The sequence below is a fragment of the Macrobrachium nipponense genome, chromosome 26 (genome assembly GCF_015104395.2).
Source record: "Macrobrachium nipponense isolate FS-2020 chromosome 26, ASM1510439v2, whole genome shotgun sequence".
Taxonomy (NCBI): domain Eukaryota; kingdom Metazoa; phylum Arthropoda; class Malacostraca; order Decapoda; family Palaemonidae; genus Macrobrachium; species Macrobrachium nipponense.
Window position 1 is genome coordinate 55,179,676 of NC_087215.1, and position 10,772 is coordinate 55,190,447.

The window sequence follows — 10,772 nt, forward strand, 5'->3', positions numbered from 1 at the left end:
GCTCAAATTATGTATAAGCCTTTAGGATTCTCGGATTCTCAATGGAACTAACAAAATTCGAGGATGATTTTCAATGTAGCCAACAAAATTCGTGGAGACACTCGATCAGTAACAATTCTAGGACTATATCCCATGAAGCACTATGCAAGCGGGAACGTACTAGTAGTTGGTAGCCTATTGTCGAAACTAGCGCTAGCTTGTTTGTTATCTTATCTCTAGCAGCCAGTACAAAAACGAATTACTGTAATAGACAATTTTATATATAGGTGACACTTAAAGAACTATCAGCACTTTGTGGAATTAGAGCTTATTTTCAACAGCTAAGACCAGGGGTTAACTCATTTTATGCTGTCCTTAAGTTGAGAATATTACATTAAATATGGCTTGTGGAAGCTCTGTTTGTTGATGTCTTGTTGTATAGTTAAATTTAAAAGTAGCAAATAACTGATAATTTGCGTTTATTTTCTGTAAAGACATCAGTGTGCCTATTAAGTAAGGACATGATCATGGTGACTGTTTGTGATAAATGTGTGTTCAGTGAAGGCAAACTTGGTTGTGAGTGAACTTTCAGCACACACACACTGCTGTACTATTCAGTGTACACGATTATGTAGTCGACCTGACTGTATTATAGGTTTATAATAGGGAAGGTCCAGAATTTTATTACGGTAAGAAATTGTGACATTCAACTTGTAGGTATAGGTGTTGGTTGACGACCTTGAAAGTTAGCATTCACGTATGAAGTTAAGGACTGTTACTACTTTAAACAATGTCCCCCGCAAACATGACTTGTGTACACTAGTTGTATTTGTGCCATTGTTGTCATGTTTGTAGGAAAGATACTTTAAAATCTTAGATCTTCATGGGCAAGGGCTGTATAACTTTACATTTACGAGAAGGCTTAGTTCCCTTCAACAATTTGAGATTTAGTATAGTATTGTGTAGTAATTAGTTCACTTCAACGCATTTTGTGTATTGATTAACAAGCAGTGAAAATTGTGTATAAAAATAAAGTAAAAATTGATTGAGGCTGGTAGTTAAATAATTATTTTGAAATTAGTTTTCTCATGACTTGTATCAAGTGATTTTATGATAACTATTAAGGTATGTAGTATGTTATGAGATTTTAAGCTTATTCGAAGTTCTTGTAACATGGTATAAAAATATTGTGATAGATCTATTCGAAGTTCTTGTAACATGGTATAAAAATATTGTTGATAGTATACAACGTTTGAAGTTAATACGCAACATATGGTATAAAAATAGACCAAGGCTGGTAGTTAAATAATTATTTTGATCTTTCAGTTTTGTGCCGTAAGTGATTTTATGATAATCGTATTAAGTAGGTGCGTATGTTATTAGGATAAAGGGGTCATAGTTAATATACAGCAATTGGTATAAAATTAACATTTTGTATGTATATAAGATATGATATTGGTATGAAAATATAGTTGAGATCGTATATATCCAACATAGGGTACAAAAATGGGAGATTTGATAGTACATTATACTATGTATAGAGAGTTCATGGTGTAAAGTTTAAAGTTAATATGCAATTTATGGTATGGCATAAAAAGTTTGTAGCATAAAAATAGAGATTAAGTTGTAAGAAATAATTTGGCAGACTTCAGTTGGACTTGAAGAATCATCAGAAAGGGACTTGCAAGCGTTTGAAGTTTGTGTTCTCGTGCTCTTTCTAAAGACATTGAATTAACAATAATTTAATGTGAATTTAGATGTATCAACACAATATAAATTGCCATAAAACCATTTTAAATGTAACAAACTTATTAAAGTTTACAGTAATAAAAGACAAATTTAATGTTGTGTAGTGGTTTTTTTCCAGTAAATGTTGTAATGAAAATAAATACTGAGAGCTTGATATTTATATCATTTGCAAATGCCCATGCAGCTTATACTGACCATATTAATGGTATACATCTCGTCATGTTGTGTACCTTTTTTATATATAATACTGTAAACTAAACTACAGAAACACTCATAAAAAAAATACAGTAGTTTTCTTAATAGACAGCCCTGGATGACTGGCCTTTGTAAATTTTGGACAGGACTTCACACTTTTACGCTCGTGTGAAGTCGTCATAAAGTCCCTTCCACACGGTCGAAATAGGTGGCCAAGACCTTATCCGCCGTTTCTCCACTTATGATGTCACATCGAGTAGATTTCGTCGAGCAAAGCTAGACTGTGTGGACGGGCCGTATGACCTTCATGTGAAGCAGCCAGGCACACTTGTGATGATGCCATAAGAGAAACGGACTTCACACTTTGACGCTCATGTGATGAGGCCGTAAAAGAAACGCTGCTGCTTTGGCCCCAGGGTATCTGCAAAATAAGAAGAATCCAATATCAAAGTACTCTACAGAAATCTGCATATACGGATAACAAAGTAATTCAGCCATAATTTATAAGCTCAAGCGGAAATACTTTCAAACCCTAAAGTTAATGTATACTCACTATTGGCAGATTTAAGGGAGGGGGCCCATCTGGTGATGTCCCTCCTCCCCTCCAATGGATATTGTTAAATCTCAAAGCTATAATTAAATTTTTATAAAGTACTCCCTGCACACAAGTAAAATATTGATAGAAACACTGAAAACTAAATTATATCATTTGTTTCTTTCTCTGCCAGTATTTAATGCTTACATTTGTCAAAGAAACTAATACTTCTTTGTAAGCTACAGTAGTAGAGCAATTAGAGCAACAGATATACTCTACTTAGATTTCCAAAAGGCCTTTGACAAAGTTTCGCACAAACTAATGACAAAGGTTAGAACTTAAGGAATTGTAGGAGAAATGGCAGACTGGATCGAAGCCTGCCTAGCTAACAGAAAAGACGTAATATAAATGGTGAAGAATCGGAATGGGCAGATGTGACAAGCGGAGTTCCTTAGGGGTCTGTCCTTGGCCTCCTGCTGTTTTTTTTATTTACATTAATGACATTGATGTAGGCTTAACTATAGCAGGATAGAAAAATTTGCAGATGACACCAAACTAGGTATAAATGCAGTAGACCCAGATACAGTGGAAAGAAGAAATCTAATGAAAATAGGAGACTGGTAAAAAATACGGCAAATGCCTTTTAACCTGGATAAAAGTAAAGTGTTATGAATAGGAACAAGCAACCCTCATGCCAACGACATGCTGTTAGAGAATGACAAATTGTAGAACAACAGGACCACCGTGGTGTTATTACCAAGGACTTGAAATACATCCACAAAACGGTGCATGAAAGCTGAAAACGATGCTGCAGCTGTACACATCAATCAATAGTTAGAACACATCCTGAATATGCAGTGCAGTTTTGTCACCAACACTAAGAAAGGGCTTATAGATAAGAAGAGGTACAAGCAAAACCCACAAAGTTAAATTCCATCCATCAGGCAAATAGGTTTCCAAAGACGACTAGAGCGCCTGAACAAGTATAACCTAGAAACACGACGATTACGAGGACAACCAATACACACATCAAAATACTGAAAAGCATAACAAAAGTAGACAGTAACCTCTTCACATTAAATGAAAGCCAGACAAGAAATAATGGATGGGAATTAGAACTGAAGAGATGCAACACATCGGCGGACTGTGAGAACTTCACACACAACATATGTGACACATGGAATACACTGCCACCAGACGACGTAAATAGCAGCTGTGTAGAATAGTTCAAAAGAAAGCTAGACAAATTCACTACAACTCTGTGAATGAATCTTAAAACCTGCTCCTAAAGATAAGTGAGCACATGATGTCCTCCTTGGATGAACTTTTGAGACAACCTAATCCTTGTAACTTTGTAATTCAGTGCATACAAGATATATGTGCATATGATGTAAATTGTCTATTTTTATATGTATGTATGTAGATAGTAAGCATTACATTAAGTTTAACAAATACGGTCACTGCATAAAAATCTAGAAATCACTAGTCGACTGATAGTCAAATTACGTTACAACTGTAATAAGTTTAAGTACTGCAAAGAAATTAAGCAACTGTCTGCTTCCCTTGTGTACAAGCTAGTTTCTAACTCGCCTACTTTCGAAGCAGAGCACTAGAAATTAAAGTTCTAACTACGTACCATTCAACTACTCACATAAGCGAGCGAATGAATTGGGACCCAGTCCACAATCTGAAAATGCTGTCCAAAGAACCAAGGGGGGACTTCCCTGCATATAACTAAAACTTGGAGAGTGAGAGGGCTTGCCAATTTCTAAAGTGACAGAGAGGGATTGCCAATTTTTTAAACGCGCGTGCGCACACGGAGAACGACAGACATACGAGTACATGCATGTGTAGAATAATCTGAATCTGCCATTTAAAGAAAAAAAATTGCATTTAGCACCATATAAAACCATCAACTGATTTTCCATTTATAATTTCGTAATCGTATCTCCAAAATTAATTGCAAATATCACCTCCATTCTTGCACGTTCTTCTACATTGCACCTTAAATAAATATATAAAATAAGGATCTTGAAATTACTTCCCTGGTTTAAGCCGCATTAGTTTATTCTTGGCAGGTTCATTATTCCACAATGCTGCGGTTTTCTAAAGATGGATGGTTTTTAGAAATGTTTAGAACAGGCTTCATGCAATTGAAGGAATCTACTTTATTTGATCAATTAATTTTTAGGACAAGCTTCAAGGATCTCGGATACGCTTATCACCGAAAAACAAACTTCTGTGGTGGCATGTTCAACTGCTGACCACATTACAGAAATTTCTGTCGAGAAGCATTAATGGGTCAAGGAAAATGGCTTGTGTCATTACACTATATTGCAACAGATTCTATTTCAGAAGATTTCAAACCGCTACTATATTTGCTTATGTTCAGGGGTACATGTAGAACTTTTGTTAAAGTATATCATAGTTTAACCAGACCACTGAGCTGATTAACAGCTCTCCTAGGACTGGCCAGAAGGATTGAATATTTTTTACTTGGCTATGAACCAGTTAGTTACCTAGCAACGGGACCTACAGCTTATTGTGGGATCCGAACCACATTATATAGAGAAATTTATTTGAAAAGGAACATCATGGTTATATAAGTAGAACGTTTCGAAAGGTAATGTAACTGACCGCATAATCTAAGGAGGGCGAATATCTATTTATTGGGCGATACGTTTGCATTTACTGCAGCCACAAACTAAAAAAAATTTTTTGCCCTAATTGGGAATGGTGGCGAATTATACAAAAATCATTAAGGAAATTGCATCACTGTCGAGTGATTTGACTGATTGTTTATTAACCAAATAGTTACAAGGCAACCGTGCAGATGAAACGGGTTCGACCCCTTCCACTTATGATCTCAATACTCCAGTACAGATTCGGAGCCATTCATTATGGATTGAATCTATGCTTTGTTGTACAGTACTGCCAGGTAAAGTACACAGAACAGTTTGTGTAACATCATCGGGGTTATTCTGTCAATTCCCCTAAGTTGCATGTGATAGCATTTTTGATAACCATGCAATTTTTATTTCGACTTTTCGCCATGTTACTGGAATATCAGAGTACTTAAGCACTGATGTGACTGTCTCCAATTTATATCTGACCGGTTTGTATCTGACTAAACTCAGCTGAAAGTAATTTACCTTTTAGAAGCGAGAATAAGCAGTCTAAGATTTATTCAAGTAGGTTACCTCGAATACTGTACCATAGTTCAGTAGCGTTTCAATATAACTCTCTCCACACAGCACGATGTGCCTTTGGTGTCCAAAAATATGACTCCTCCGCCACCTATATCCATCAAAGGTCGTCTCCTTGACATAATTGGCATGCAGGTAGATATTTGCGTGTTTCGACCTAAATTGGGGACAGTGATAGGTTCAATATACAAAGTTATCTAGCGTTTACCACTCTTTTCATCACCTTACAAAGACAACTTTTATTATAGCTTGATGGACAGCAATATCTTTGCCAGGTTGGGTTACTTAAAGAAATACAATAGATCTGGATTATTGGGGCCAGGAGACCGACAATTTCTGGCAATTGGACTAAATGTTTGATCGTTTCTTTTATATAAGAATTTGAAAAACCCTGACACTGTCATCAGTGGATACCACTCACGGAAGAGTGCAGTTAGGTTTTGCTCGTTAAAATGTCATGAGTTTTCATAGGCATTTATCTTGTGAATGATTATCCTTTGTAATGAGAAAGTATTTTCCCTTTTGTAATTCCCTGTAATTTGGTTGATAACTGATTGTACATTGAAAATCATGATCTAATTTTTTTATCAATATATAGCAACAAGGTTATGTCAGCATATTGAGGCCAATTCTGTGATAAGGTTGAATCAGTTAATTACTTAGACCTAAATACAACTTTTTTCTCTCTTACTAGAAGACGATTTATGGTACACTTATCTACAACATTAGTAACGGAATGCGTAATGCATCAATTAATTTCATCGTGACCTCAAGAGATCACAAGGTGAAAATTTTAGGGTAAATACAGCTGATTTTTTTCACTTATTTATATGACAATGTGGATTGTTATCTGATTGGATTTTCAGTTTTCAAATAATGATTGTTATTATATGCATCATCCCAACATGCCACTCAAATCATGTATGGAGCAGTGAAAGATGTCACCTGATGACGTATTGACAATGTGAAAATAACTAACATGGGTGATAATATATTTAGTATTACTTTCGTTAAATTATTAAATCATACTATAAGTTTGGTTACTATAAGTTTGGTTGTGTATATGAAATCAAATTTTTTGTGGTCATTTGCCAGTTACACGTCATGTTTTAGCAGAATATTGACATGGACACTGGATGGTAAGATGTATTTTTACAATAAGAAATTGCTGTTCCAAATTCACCACCAGTTTCCATTAGGATGATATTTCCCAATGTCCAGGAGGCAAAACTTGGGATAATATTCCAATTACAATGTTCGTATTTCGCGTAGACGGCCTCTTCTTGGAAGTAAGTTTACGTTGTATTGGATTTTATTGCGCCTTTTGATAGTACTGTTTATTACTACTAGTTTTGCTGTAATATTTTGTTGTATTCAAACATTTTCATTATTTACTTTAGGAGTTTCGACCGAACACTTCATATACGTGTTTTGGGCGTTTTTGTTATGTATATAAGCATGGGCTCTTACTCCTGCATAAGCCTTACGTGCAATCTTTACGTGGTGTGTTAGAGAAGCCTACTGTGGACCCTCAGTACTAAGCCCTATGGGCAGAAAAATTTCACCTTTAAACATTTAACATAACTTATAAGGCCTCTGGAAGAGGAAAATTTTTCCAAGCAGTTCTCTTAAACTTATTTACTTCATCCTTCATTTATGGTGATCTACTGTCAACTAAATTGGTTATTACATTTTATGTTCATTATTCACTGATATTAGGAACTGAATTTTGTGCTTTCATGGAATAGTTGGGCCATCTACATCTCTTTTATTTCACAGACTGAAGTGCTTGAGGTTAGGAACTGCTTTTTTCTGTCTTATATTTATAAGACTGAATTTATCACCATTTTGATGAAGAAGATGCTTTCTCGCTAGTTTTTAATGCTTTAATATATAGCTCTTGCCTTGTATTTTCTAGTTGTTCTTATGATAAGGGATAGTGGAGTCTTGTGTACTATTATTACTAGTGGTGGACGATGTATTGCAAGTTAAATTTTTCTGTTTTTCAAGACTGGTCATCTTCCCTAAAAGTTCGGGTTAAGAACTGTCCCCCTAAATTCTTGGTCTTTGTATTACTTTTTGTCTAGAATGAGTGTATTAGCTAATTGCTTTACTGTTATTCACTAAACTAATTTTCAAAGTTCTGGTTACGTACTTATTCTATACGTAAATTATCTCTGATGGAACGACTTACTTTGAATCCCAATTTGACTTGACCAGAGCAGTGAGGGTAACCGGTAAGATGAGGCTGAGGAGGATCTAGGGTGTCAGGTCTACGGGTATATACCTCCTTTAAAGCCAACAAACTTGTCTTGTCACCAGTACGTCTTGTTGCGCTTTGGCTTGGGTGAAATATGGCCTAAACTTCCAGTCCCATCTGCCTCTGAAAAAAAAAATATACACACACACACACACGCACACCTTTGCAAGAAGTTATTGAAAAAAAAATTGAAGCCTATTCAATATTATATAAAATAAACTAACGGAAGAAAACGTTCCCTCCGTTATGCATATTTTTTAACTGTACCTATAGAGCGTCATGTGTCATTCGTTCTGCGTCCTATGCAGCTGCCGAGTTAAGAGTTGTTGAATAACGCTGTCCTCGTGTCTCCTGGGGCCCTGAAATAAAAATAAATCAAACTGAAATGTATACTTTATTACCTACAATTTCGATTAATCCAACAGTATGCAACACACCATTAGGATAATATGAAAATAAGGTTTTGGGATCATTCCAAAAAGCAACGCTGTAAACACTACTGAGTTGATCTAGCCTAAGTTCAACTCTTTATGTTTGGGTAATAAGAGACTACGGTCAAATCAACAGAAATGTCATTGGCAAACCCTTTTGGGTTATTAACGAAATTTATGTGGTCTAATTTACAAAGGATTACGTAAGTACAGTACGTATATGAATTAATACAATCTACCCATGCTGGGCTAAAACAACGATGGGTCAAGGTCTAACTCAAGAGGTCAATAAGAATTTTTAAAATTACCCGAAGGTGATTCCGGTAGCTCCCCCATCTTAAGACCGCCGAGGTGTGGCCAGATTGAAAAAGTAACTAACGCGGCCACATCTGTTTAGCAATCTGAATGTTTCTCTTTGCGTTAATTCCTTATTTAAGGGATTAACCAGAGATCTGCACGTACATTGGTATCTGCTATGATGTCCCACGACCCACTGCCCTATCACAATGGCAACTTGTGGGCAACATCAGCAGATATAGTTTAAGATTATGCCACTTATGCATGTGAACATCTCGAAGGGCTCTCCTGATTGGCAGTGATTCCAGGGCCTGGGAAAAATGAGAGGTTTGGAAGTGGGGATCTGTGTGAGAAGTTCGGTAAAGTGAAGTAAACCCGAACAGCAAACATTATAACTGGAACAAGCAGCTGTTGATATCAAAGCCGGTTTACGTCTTACTTAAGTATTATTATAGTAGATTACCTCTCAGTCACATTTGGGAGAGCCATACCAATAGGCTACCCGTGATATAAATTCCCGATATTTTTTCCCAAGTTTCCAAGAATGATATGTATTTGATTAATGAATACTTAATTACATTAACTTATATTTCTAATAAAGATATTACTGCTAATTCACTGATTTGCATTGGTAAGTGTTGCGTAAATATCGGTGGTTCCTGGTACTTGCTGACCTGACCGTTGGCGAGGTGCTCAAATATAATAGTCTCCTTTGAAAAAATAGGTTTTCTTCAAGGGGCTAATGTAGAAAACGTAATTTTATGCTCGACCCAAGAATTCTCTATCATACTCCTGGCCTTTCAAAGATTCTGAGCATCCAAGCCTTGGTTAAGTTCAGTATTTAGAGTGACCGAAGGGGTGGAACAATAATCCTGGTCATTATAGTAATAAGAGCTCACATGAATATACTAAAATCATATTTCTATCAAACAATGTATGGAGGGGAAACAATGAACATCATTAGCGCTTATGCTCCACAAGTGGGTGCAGAGGAAGAAGAAAAGAGCCGTTTTTGGAACGAAATGAGTGAGGTAACGCAAGAACTGGAAGAGCAGGAGAGGACTGTAGTAGGGGGCAGACTTTAATGGAACATGTCGGAAATGAAAAGGATGTAATTGAAGTGTGCATGGAGGACATGGGATTGGGAAGAGAAACCCAGAAGGAGAGTATAGTAGACTTTGCTGTGTCCTTTGATATGGCAATAGTGAACACATTCTTCAAAAGAAGAGGAGGGACTTGATTACATACAGGAGTGGCGGTAGATGCACACAAATAGATTACCTCCTTTACAATAGATCAAGGCTGGTGGAAGTTAGGAATCGTAAAGTTATCCCAGGTGACCACGTGGCCCCCAACATAGGCTCCTTTGTATGGATTTAAGATGATGAGAAAAAGAAAACGAAAACGAATGGGGTAAAGAAAATCAAGTGGTATAAATTGTTAGGGAGGGATAATGATAAGAAGAGAGTTCAGGAGAAGAGTGCTGGGAGAGGTTGATCTGGAATTTTGAAGAAGATGTGGGAGAATGGTGGAGGCATAATGCATCAGTGATTAGAAGACATGGAAAGGAGATACTAGGGGAAACATCTGGAATAGTATGGGAGGAAAAGGAGAGCTGGTGGTGGGAAGAGAGGTGGGGAAGTGGTGAAGTAAAAGGAGGCAAAGAAGAGATTTGAAGAGTCACAGCTGCAGGAGGACAGAGAAAGATTAAGAGAAAGAAACAAAGAAGTTAAAAGGGTGGTAAGCTCAAGCTAAGGCAAGGGCATATGAAGAGGTTTATAATGAACTGGAAACCAAGGAGGGTTGAGTAAGATGCTCAAACTGTCAAAAGTAAGAAATAAAAGAACAAAGGACTCACCCATATTAAGCCAAATGAAAGATAGGAATGGTACGGTCGTAAAAAATGGAAGAAGACATCCTGAAAAGATGGAAAGAGTATTTCGAACAACTGCTAAATGAAGAAAATGAAAGACTTGTAAGAGAGGATGGACAAGTAAAACATGGGAATGGTAATGGGGATATCTAGGGATGAAGTGATACGAGCCTTAAAAAGAATGAGAAATGGGAAGGCAACAGGACCTGACTTAATCCCAGTCGAAGTTTGGAAAGCCTTAGGAGAG

General features: G+C 36.6%; 1 long non-coding RNA gene across 1 annotated transcript; it reads right to left on the minus strand.

The window, feature by feature from the left end:
* Positions 1-1,184: 1,184 nt before the first annotated feature.
* LOC135199835 (uncharacterized) lies at positions 1,185-8,320 on the minus strand. The gene is made up of 3 exons (XR_010311130.1): positions 8,192-8,320; positions 7,859-8,047; positions 1,185-2,344 (listed from the first exon to the last, which is right to left on the minus strand). It is a non-coding gene; the product is annotated as an uncharacterized LOC135199835 (long non-coding RNA).
* Between the last annotated feature and the right edge of the window lie 2,452 nt (positions 8,321-10,772).